Source organism: Protobothrops mucrosquamatus, unplaced genomic scaffold, assembly GCF_001527695.2.
Source record: "Protobothrops mucrosquamatus isolate PMUCROS unplaced genomic scaffold, P.Mucros_1.0 scaffold_197, whole genome shotgun sequence".
NCBI lineage: Eukaryota > Metazoa > Chordata > Lepidosauria > Squamata > Viperidae > Protobothrops > Protobothrops mucrosquamatus.
The window spans coordinates 231,589-243,646 of NW_015386273.1; positions in this window are offsets into that span (position 1 = coordinate 231,589).

Here is a 12,058-nt window from a genome sequence, read left to right on the forward strand (position 1 = left end):
TGCGGTTGAAAGGGAGGGCAAACCGTAGATGTGGGGCTGAGGGAAAGGGAAGTGGGCAGGGAAATAGATGCTGAGCTGGAATACGACCCTTGGAAACAGATTTTTTGGGGAAGGATAATCTGGCAAGTCAATTCCACCAGAACTACAGACTCCATTCTAAAAAATAATAATAATCAAAAAATCCTATTTACACCATGGATTTAAACCAGTCTCTCTTCAATTTTTTGCTCTCGGGACCCCTCCCCACTTTTAAAAAATTATGGAGGATGCCCAAAGAGCTTTTGTTGCATGGGTTACATTTATCAGTATTTACCATATAAAAAATTACAATCAATATCCTCATAGAATGTTTATCGAAATGTAAAAAGAACCGTATTAATATCAATCATTTTTCACAAACAGAAAACAATAATGAAAAGAGTGACCTTGTTTTAAGTGTTTGTGGATATGTTCAATATTGGGCAAATAATTCTGATTTTGCAGACCCCTGAGAAGAGGGTCTTTGGGGAATCTCAAATGGGGAATCTCTTTGGACCACACTTATTTAAAAACACTGATTTCTTGACTTTGAAAACAGATTCCTTGCCATTTTCTTTCCCCGTGGTACTGGTGGGGAGGCCCATGAGCATTAAGTAGTGTTTTTCAACCTTTTGAGGCTGAAGGAACCCCTGAAATATTTTTCAGGCCTTGGGGAACCCCTAAACATCCAGGCTCAAATATAGGCCAGAAGTAACAAAATTGTATTTGTTTCATGTGTATGCCTATATGTATGCATTAATAGGGTTCTTGTCAGGCACAAGCAACCAGATTCACTCGTGAAAGTTTTAAAGCAGCTACAGTACTTTACTGCAATCTTCCTCTATTACATAGTACAGATAGTCCTCGAATTACGACCAGAATTGAGTCCAAAGTTTCTGCTGTTAAGTGAGACATTTGTTAAGTGAGTTTTGCCCCATTTTATGACCTTTCTTGCCACAGTTGTTTAGTGAATCATTGCAGTTGATAAGTGAGTAACCCGGTTGTTAAGTAAATCTAGTTTCCCCACTGACTTTGCTTGTCAGAAGGTCGTAAAAGGTGGATCACGTGATCTTGGGACACAGCAATGATCATAAATATGAACCAGTTGCCCGGCATCTGAGTTTTGATCACGTGATCATGGGGATGCGGCAAAGGTCCTAACTGTGAAGAACAGTCACAAGTTACATTTCTCAGTGCCATTGGTAACTTTGAATGGTCACTAAATGGACTGTTGTAAGTGGAGGACTACCAAGCAGGTAGTCTATTGCCAAGCAGGTCTCCCAATTTCCATACCTGTGGGTTATTTCCCACATCCATGTCATGAATGTATAAAACTTACAATACTCTGTGGATTTCCGCTCTGGTTTATTTTGACCAGTGGTAGTCACTGGCTGTTGAAAAATAAACTTTGAAAGGAATTGCTAAAAGACTTGTGGCTAAACCAAGTTGCTTGGTGGGCTGTGTCATGCAAATGTGGCTGCTTCTGAGTTTTTCCCTTTACTACACATTCCCCAGAGTATGAGTTTTGTGTGGGTGTACACAAAAACAAGACCATTAAATAAATAAATGAAATGAAAGACTTTAAGAATGTGCAATAGTTGAAGAAAAGCTTGAATTAAATACGCAACACTGTGAAATACAACGAGATTTCACACTTCCGTAGACACATTCCTGGACTCTGACAAACTACCGTGTGTAGTTTGTTTTGTAAGAATAAAAACGGTATAATTACCACATTTTCAGCAAGTTTCTGTACCAGTGTCTTCTACAGTGGCCATGCAAAGCACATATTGCCAATGCAGCACTGAATTGGATCAAAATGTAGTTCTAAGTAGACTAGATCAGGGCTTTTTAACCAGTGGTATGGGTACCACCTGTGGTACATTGGCATCTGGCAGGTGGTACGCAACCATCCTAGAAAAGTAGCGGGGGAGGGGAATGAGCTGAACCGGTGGCGACACCGCACAAGCCTGAGCGGAAGTGCCAGGATCAGTGCCGCTTTCCAGCTGATCAGCATTTCTTCAAGGCTGTCAGGGCTCAGTGGAAGCGCCAGGATCAGCGCCAGGCTCCAGCTGGAGCTCGGTGCTGATCCTGATGCTTCTGTGAGCCCAGAAGAAGCGCCGATCAGCTGGAATGTTGCAGCATCTCCAGGGTCTTGTGATTTACATTCAGATGCTTGGAAACTGAATCATATTTATGACGGTCACAGTGTCCCAGGGTCATGTGAAGTGACCAAAACCTGCTGCAATCACCCAGCAGATGGGGAGAATAAAAACCAAACACCCACCCCACCCCACCCCACTGTCAATCCTCAACAGAAATGCTCACAACAATGAAAACCTTGGACAGGAGGAAGAGCGCCGCCGGGCGCTGTCTTGCTCGGCTGTGGCTTGTGGGGCACTTTTTTCAGTGCGATTGTAACTTTGAACAGTCACTAAGCGAACTGTTGTAAGTCAAGGACTACCAGTACTTTATCACTTTTTTCCTTTTTTTTTTTTTGATCAAGTTTTTGACACCTTGCTAGGCGACTGGTGGTACTCGGATGTTGCCATATCCTAAAAGTGGTACAATGGGTGAAAAGGTTGAAAAGCCCTGGACTAGATCAGTAGAAAGGACTTGAGACTCATGATTAATTTTCCCTGATTTCAAAGAATCAGATCTAAAATGAATTGGAAGTACTTACAGCCTGCCTCCTTTTCATTCTTAAAAGTATTTTACTTCCTATTGAAAACCTACATGATACTGACCTGGGCTGCTCTGGCCATTTCAGATTGCTATCACCATCAATTATTCTCTTCCAACTTTCAGGTTCCCACCTAAATATTCACTTTTTCTACCTTTTCAGAACAATAAAAATAAATAATTGGGTGCCATTTCCCCATGTTTTTCTGCTCATTATGGTTCCAGGCATTTGATTTTCTTTCTCCAGTCAATCCCAAGAAGGGAGAAAGAAAAACAAAGGCCTGGTGAGGACAGAGAATTCCCTTCCCAGTATGATTATGTGCCATTAAGTCAATGTCAGCTCTTAGTAACCACACATATATGTTTTCTCTGTAACAATCTCTCTCACACCTGGTCACTGAGGTCTTCCAATGTTGAACCCATCACCGATGAAACCAAGTCAATCCACTTCGTTGCAGATCATCCTCTTCTCTTTCCTTCCATCTTTCCCAGCATTACAGCCTTCATTAGGAATCTAGGCCCTTGCATAATGTAGCATAATTTGTGCCTGGTCATTTGTGCCTCCAGTGAGAACTCTGGGTTGATGGGTTTGATGATCCATTGGTTTGTTTGCTACTATCCCAGCATAATAAATGTAAAAGAAGCTAATTGGAAAATACCATCCATCATTATATCTGTTCTCTGATCAATAGAAAACATGAAACAAAGCAGGGGTCTTCAAACGTGGCCCTTTTATGACTTGTGGACTTTAACTCCCAGAATTCCTCAGCCAGGCACGCTGGCTGAGGAATTCTGGGAGTTGAAGTCTACAAGTCATAAAAGGGCCAAGTTTGAAGACCCCTGGACTATAGCATTATGCAGTCTATTGGGACAAATTCCTCCTTAGAAGAAACTCTTGTCTGGAAGTGCTTTGAGGATCAACAATCTTTACTGAAACACCACTTTCTACAAATATGGTTGCCATCTCAGGAGGCCCAAGGCAGATCATCAGCTGACATGTCTCATGACTTTAGCTGCACTCGTTGAACTGGCTACCAGATGAGATTCTGGCATTATTCTTTTCCATATTTTTAAAGATTAATATTTAAGGGCTCCGAGAAGGAGAAATACAGTTACTAAACTCATCCTGATAAAAAAAATATATTGTTACCATTAGAGTGAAGAAGGTCAGCCTATGAAAGGATCTGTGTAGCTTCAAGTCAAGAGGGTTCTACAGGAGGATAAAAGAAAGTCAAGATGGTAGCCATGCTTGGACAATCATAGTCCTCTTCTTCTCTATGTCCCATAAAAGAGGTCATTTAGAATAACAGAATTGGAAGGGAGCTTGGAGGTCTTCTAGTCCAACCCCCTGCTCAAGCAGAAGACCCTATATACCATTTCAGACAAATGGCTGTCCAGTCTCTATTTAAAAGCCTCTAGTGATGGAGCACCCACAATTTCTGAAGGCAAGCCTTTCCACTGGTTTATTGTTCTAATTGTCAGGAAATTTCTCCTTAGTTCCAGGCTGCTTCTCTCCTTCTTTAGTTTCCATCCATTGGCTCAATTGCAACACTGGCTGCCATCTTCTGCATACCTCTGTTGTAGATGCCCCTATCTCAAGATGAACCTCCAATATCAATCCTTGAGGGAGATGGGCGGGCTAGAAACATGAAATATAAATAAAGAAATAAATCCAGGTCTCACTTCTCTTCTTTGTCCCTATTGCAGCTGTTCTGCTTTCTGATGTCCTCTAACCTCTCTCCTAAGCCGGGTGTGAGGTTATCAACTCCCCTCAGGCTTTTCTGAAAAGTATCTCAATCCAAACCAGAGACAGAGAAGACCCCGGGCGTCCACAGAAGAAAAATCAAGAGACATTATTATTCCGAACGATCAACTAATAATGTATTCACTGGGGTAGAAAATGGCCCTCAAAGGCCATTTTGCCCCAGATCCTTTCCATCTGAAGCTGATGTGCTTTCAGTCACCCTAGAGCAGTGTTTCTCAACCTTGACAATTTTAAGGCATGTGGACTTCAACTCCCAGAATTCCACAGCCAGCGTTGCTGGCTGTGAAATTCTGGGAGTTGAAGTCCACATGCCTTAAAATTGTCAAGGTTGAGAAACACTGCCCTAGAGAACCATAAGGAACCTTTTGGGGCTAGGGGGTCTAGGAGCAATATGAGGCAAATAAATGGAGGAGTCTTAGGTTTCATTGCCCACCCCTTCCACCTCTGTCTTTTTCCCTGCTATTGTTTCTTTCCCAAAGTAGAGCTTTTCCTCCTTTTTATGCCTTGCTTGGGAGTATTTTATGTGGCTGGCGCAGACCGAAGGGATGGCCATCCCTTCATAGATCACCCCCACAGCCGTAAAACCTGTCAGAATGAAATGAGCTTAGTGCATGGAAAAGGGGAATTGGGGGCGGGTGGGGGGGAGGGGAAAGAAAAAAAATGATTGAAAATATTGCAGATTGGGTCCAAGGCCTCATCTTTCTCTTTTGCAGGGAAGAAATGACTTCTCTTTCTCATCAGCCGATCCCAGGGCAGCCCTGTCTCCGTTTTGCTCCTGATTAAATCGGCCTTGGTAGCTTTTCGCGCATTTATTAGGCTCCCCCAGTTGAGCTGGGTGGGGAAAAAGAAGTCTACGATGTACTCCCATGACAGCCTCTATACATCATCAGGACAATTTGTCCTGCAGAAGGAAAGACTTGTGAAGGTCTTTTTTACCAAGACATGGCGCAAGCAAGCAAGCAAACAAGCAAAGATTGTTACCAGTATAAGAACTAGCCTAATTAGCAGGACATCACCTGAAGCATCAGCAGCTTCTGAAAGCAGCTTCTAGAGACCCTCATCGTGACCACTTCATTCTCCTTCGAATCAAAATCAACTCCATGTAACTTCATGAGTAATTCCCACAGCACCGTCTTACGTCTAAGGATAATTTACCCGTGTAATAGAGCTGTATTACTATTATCCTTTTCAACCTTCCTACTACCTTTTCCTATTGGTATCTTATACTGTAAATTATATTACTTTGTTGTTTGTTTGTACACCGAGAGCTTCTGCACCAGAGACAAATTCTTTGCGTGTCCAATCACACTTGGCCAATAAAGAATATTATGTTCTGTTCCATTCTACTCTGTTCTATTAACTTTTCACCTACTGGCTGGGGGAATTCTGGGAGTTGAAGTTCACACATCTTAAAGCTGGTAAGGTTGAGAAACGCTGCTGCAATCATATGCCACCCCAATACAGTAGCTTGCAAAGTAGTGAGAGATGAGCCAAAAGATAGATGACGAAGTTGCTTCCAGCGATGGGAGGCAATCTCTGAGCAGTGTAAACCCTCTCCCCACTGAGAATGCACAGCTGAGGCTTTCAGCAATTGCCAATAAGGAGGCACTGGGTTTGCCTGAAGAATCAGCATCTTACTGCTTGTTCACAATGCTCTTACTTTGATGGGGTGCAAAGAGAGTTGTTGCTCTGCTTCTTGGTATTTGTGTTGGCTAAAATTGGCTGAGAGGGACCTGAGAGGTATCACTGCTGGATTCAGTGGCTGTTGAATCAGTAGGCACAAAGCCCAGATGGATCATAAGTCACTTTTTTCAGTGCTGTTGTAACTTTGAATGGTCACTAAATGAACCGTCATAAATCGAGGCCTACCTGTATTCCTGCTTTCGCCAGTGACTGGCAACAGCGTCCCACAGCTGACTTTTTTAACCCTGCCAACAAAAGTGCGTAGAGTCAAGGCCATGGTTTTCCCAGTTGCAATGTATGGCTGTGAAAGTTGGACCGTAAGAAAGGCTGAGCGCCAAAGAATTGAGGCCTTTGAACTATGGTGCTGGAGAAGACTCCTGCGAGTCCCCTGGACTGCAAGGCGGTCAAACCGGTCAGTCCTAGAGGAGATCAACCCCGACTGCTCTTTAGAAGGCCAGATCCTGAAGTTGAAACTCAAGTACTTTGGCCACCTAATGAGAAGGAAGGACTCACTGGAGAAGAGCCTGATGCTGGGAAAGATGGAGGGCAACAGAAGAAGGGGACGACAGAGAAGGAGGTGGCTGGATGGAGTCACTGAAGCAGGAGGCGTGAGCTTAAATGGACTTCAGAAGATGGTAGAGGACAGGAAGGCCTGGAGGAACGTTGTCCATGGGGTCGCGATGGGTCGGACACGACTTCGCAACTAACAACAACAAGAAAAAGAGCCAATTGTGGAGAGGCTGTTGTGGGCAGCCCCTCTGGAAGGACCGCACTCGGGGATGTCTGCTCCTGGGCTCCGTCCGTAAAGCAGGATCAAACTGCTGTAGTACAGCTGGTTTCTGTGGGCTTGACCAGAGTTTTAAATTACAGTAGCCGCACTCCAAACCTGAGCCTCACCTTTAAACAAAGAAAAGCTTTATTGGGGCCGTACTAGAAAAGCGCTACAAATCCGTCATGCACAAAAATAAACACTGCAACGGCAGGCTAACTAACACAAGGACTCCTTGACTACGAGCAGTTCAGGCTGCTCCTAGTTTGCTCCTAGCCAGACCACAAGCAGCAAGTACCACACCCAACCGGGGCATGTTGGAAGCTTAGGTTTCTGCCCACTGAAAGGAGAAAGAAGGTGAGCAGACACACCTCGTATTCCAAGCACTGCTCTTGGGGTTACAGGTGTTGTTCGACTTACAACAGATCATTTAGAGGCTGTTCAAAGTTACAACAGCACTGAACAAAGGGACTTATGACTATTTTTCACACTTACGGCTGTTGCAGCATCCCCATGGTCATGTGATCAAAATTCAGACGCTTGGCAGCTGACTCACATTTATGGCAATTGCAGTGTTCTGGGGTCACCTTTTGTGACCGTCTGGAAAGCAAAGTTCAACAGGGAAGCCAGATTCATTTATTAACTGTGGTAGCTGTGGTAAAAAAAGGTCGTAAAATGGAGCAAAATTCACCTCACAAATGTCTCACTTCGCCACAGAAATTTAGGAGGTCATCTGTGGTCATAAGTCAAGGACTAACTATATTAAAGTGTAACTGGAAATCAATCTGATTCGGTAAAGAGTTGGACCCCTGTCCCAAAGGTGCTTTTCCGAAAGGCAACTGGACTTTCTTGGGGGTTTTTTTCCCTTGAAAATGTTTCGCTTCTCATTCAAGAAGCTTCTTCAATTCTTCAATTCTCAGATGAACTGAAGAAGCTCTTGGATGAGAAGCGAAATGTTTTCAAGGGAAAAAAAACCCAAGGTAGTCCAGTTGCCTTTTGGAAAAGCAACTTTGGGACAACCATGACCTAGATCAGGGGTAGGCAACCTTGCCTCTTTTATGACTCGTGGACTTCAACTCCCAGAATTCCTGAGCCAGCATGGCTCAGCTTGGAAACCTCTCCCTTTTCCCTCAGCATGTCTGGCTGAGGAATTCTGGGAGTTGAAGTCCACGAGTCATAAAAGAGCCAAGGTTGCCTACCCCTGACCTAGATGATTGAGAATCTCCATAGACCAGGGGTCTTCAAACTTGGCCCTTTTATGACTTGTGGACTTCAACTCTCAGAATTCCTCAGCCAGGCATGCTGGCTGAGGAATTCTGGGAGTTGAAGTCCACAAGTCATAAAAGGGCCAAGTTTGAAGACCCCTGCCATAGACAGTTGAATCCCTGCTCCTAGAAGACATTGTAGAAAGAGAACCATATCAGTTGGGGGTAGCCAAAAACCCAGCAGAATTGTGGTTGCCCCTTTTCTGACTCATGCATTTTATTAAAAGGCAAAAGCTTTTATGAGCTGCAGCTGCCTTTTAATAAAATTTCTTAGTCAGAAAAGGGGCTGCCAAACTCCTCTTGGTTTTTTGGCTCCTGTTTCTACACACCCACCTTTAATGGGTGTGCAGTCGTGCCAGTTGCCCTGGCCTTTAGCGATGGCACGTGCCTCGTTTTCTGAAAAAGGATGAAAAGGGTTGTGAGGCACCGCTCAGAAGAAATGAAGCTTTTGTGCCTTTGAGATTCCAAAGTCCTCGTAAAGAGAGAGCTGGGAACCTCCTAGGACACTCCCAGAGTTTGGTCACGATTGTGGAAGAGATACGAAACATTAGTAGAATTTTAAAAATGGATGCATATTGAATTAGCTAAGTTAAAATGTGAAGGATTTCTTATCAGAGAAGCTCTAAGCCAGGGGTCTTCAAACTTGGCCCTTTTATGACTTGTGGACTTCAACTTGTGGCTGAGGAATTCTGGGAGTTGAAGTCCACAAGTCATGAAAGGGCTAGGTTTGAAGACCCCTGCTCTAAGCAACTGAACTGCAGAGAAAAGAGGAAATGGCCTTGAAGGACAGGAAGAACAGCCGCTAACAAGACAATGGTCAGATAAGAGAGGACTGGGGCAGGAATACAGGTAGTCCTTGACTTACAACTGGATGTTTAGTGACTGTTCAGCATTACAATGGACTGTCCAGAAGCTACTACTTATGACCCAGTTTCAAAGTGCTAATGTCCATCTCTCCTGCAGTCACATGACTGCATTTTAGTTGCTCTGCAACCAGCCTGTATTTACAGCCATTTGCTATGATGGTCACATGACTGTGATTTACAATATTTTTACTGGAAACAGAAGTTTATGTCTGTTTTCCTACAAAAAGAACCCATAGCAACCAATGGATTTGCTTAACGACCAGGGCAGTTGATTTACGACTGCATGTTCATTTAACAACCACTGCAAAAAAAGGCCGTAAGATCTGGTCTGGTCACATGATGACCCGCTTTACGACTGTCATGACTTACAATTGTAATTATGGGGTCTTTTTATTTTCACTTTGGCATTTTGTGAGAACCCAATCATTACGGCTCATCAATCCCTATGTGAATTCAATGTTTGAATCCCTTCCTAATATCAGAAATATCACAGGTCATACAGATTAAGTCAAGTCTTCAGCGGATACTAGAACCTTGCTATTCAATATTCAGTATTCTAATGCAATACTACAGGCAGAAATACAGTATATTCAAAATTCTGGAATAAAATTGTAGATTTGATTGGGGAAATAATAAAATGCTCAGGTTCTGAAAATCCTCAGATTAAAAATCTTACACTTCTTAAAAAAATCTTAACACAGAGATTAAAAATATGTGTTTCATAGAAGTAGAGATGTAATTCAGTTTTGGATTGTGTTTAAGATTTGTGGATCAAGTCACTGGAAACATAGAAAGGAAGAAGATATCCTTTTGATTTTGGATATGGGTGGAAATAGACAACTATTATTTAATAAATCTATTTAATAAGGAACCAAAATAAGGATGTGAGTTTTTTGTGTGTCTTCAAGACAGTTTTGACTGCCAGAGATTGCCTGGCCAAATCCTTCCAGTAAAAATATATAGAAAAGAAATTTTGCTATATTTTGGACTAACAGAATTTAAAGTTCAGTGCTTCCATCTGTTCTATATCACAACTCTACATTATTAGGTAATATTAAAGTATAATTGTTAAATAATTAGTTTTGGATTTATTATAATAAACAAGCACAGTTCTTCAGCTTCTATACCTCTGTAGTAATGGTAATAACATACTTTAAAGCTGTCCAATTTGGCAGTTGCATAAATCAACTAAGTAATAAGTGTTCTATTAGAGAAAGGCAAAATAAAAAATATATTTTCACGAGTTTTTCTGATGCAATTTTAATACTGCTAAAACATGTTAAGTGGCTTTCATAATGTTATATCATTTAACTAATTTTAGTTTTTATATTTACATTTTGATTGACTGGAAAGAGCCTAGAAAGATGGCATGAAGATACTAAATTATTAAGAGCCTAGACAAAGTGATTATCGGGTCTTTGCTATCTAACACCAGAGTGTCTTGTTCATCCCTCCTTCTTGATCTGGGCCATTCATATATAGTCGTATTTGTTTTCAAATCCAAGAAAACGTCCTTGGGACTTTTTTTAATCTACGTGAACAAACTGAACATTTGAGAAAATGTTCAACTCTTATTATTAAGAGTGTTACTACTTTTAAAGTATTATCCTTAGAATCTGAGGATAGAGATCTTATTTATTTCACATACATTTCTCTCCTCTTCATTTTAAGTCACCTTCCATTTTAAAATTGCCATATTTCACTTTTTTTCCATCTAAGTGGAAATTTAGGATGTATATACAGGTGAATTTGACCACAAGACTTTTTAGCAGTGACTCTTGTTCTGATTCTATACATCCCTATTTTTCTGGAAGACAGTCTTTGTTGAATTAGGGAAATCAAAGATGCTTTTTAAAAAAACAACAAATAAAATAAACAAATCAATTGCCAATGGTTTAAAAATTATTTTTAAATATGTTATTCTAATATTTTTATTCATTCTGGTTTTGTATTTCTATTGTAAACTGCTATGCTACTTGGTAGGGTAGATTAAAAAGTGTACAATAAATGTATTTGTTTCTTCTTCTCTATACCAGGAATGGGCAACTAGTAGCTCTGTGGACACACGGCCCCATTGCCACTTTTCATCTCCTCCCCACCTATGGCAGTGGTGGCGAACCTATGCCACCCGTGCCAGAGGCAGCACTCGGAGCCCTCTCTGTGGGCACGTTTGCCGTTGCCTCAGTCCCGCCTCCCCCCGCGGCCCCCTCCTCACCAGCAGTCCCCCTGAAGGAGAGTCACCCCCCTGGGCGTGGCCCGCACGGAGCAGCACAGCAAGGACATAGCCGGGAAGCAGGGACAAGACTCCGCTCTAGTGCCCCATGGTGTGCAGATGATGCTGCGGGATGTGGGCGGAGGGCGTGGCTGCCATGGCGCTGCAGGGCTGCCTGGGTGATCTGCTGCGGTGGACCATGGAGGCGATGCATGGCCCTGCGGGCGGGCAGGGGGCGGAACAGGCAGGGTGGGAGGCGGAGTGGGGGCGGTGGCCGGGTTTTGGGCACTTGGTCTGTAAAAGGTTTGCCATCACTGTCCTATGGGGTCTTCCTCTAGCAGTGCTGCCAACTATTAGGTGTTTCCAGCTGTGTGTTTGGTGATACCAACTTAGATGTTTTAAAAGAGGATTAAAAAGCTAAGATTCCTAGTAGTTGGAGTGGATTATAGGAGGAACCTTCTCTTTACTGCTCATTGGGGAATGAAATCTTTCTACGTTGCTTCCTCCATCAACGGCAGCTTCACTCTAGAAGACTGGAGGCTTCGATTCTCAATGTCTCTTTTTCCAATCTAGTGATCAATCAATCACTCCAGAGCAAATAAAAACTCTTAATGCTAGATGGAAAAACTCAGTGGAACAAATCCAGGTAAAAACCCAACGGCCTTAGCATCAATTCTTGACGATTAAAATGTCATTTTGAGCCCGAGGCTCAAGATGCGTGTTTGAGAAGCCTGGGGGATGTGATACAACACCATTTTTTATACTAAACATCTTGCCAAAGATAGAAAGCGAAGAATG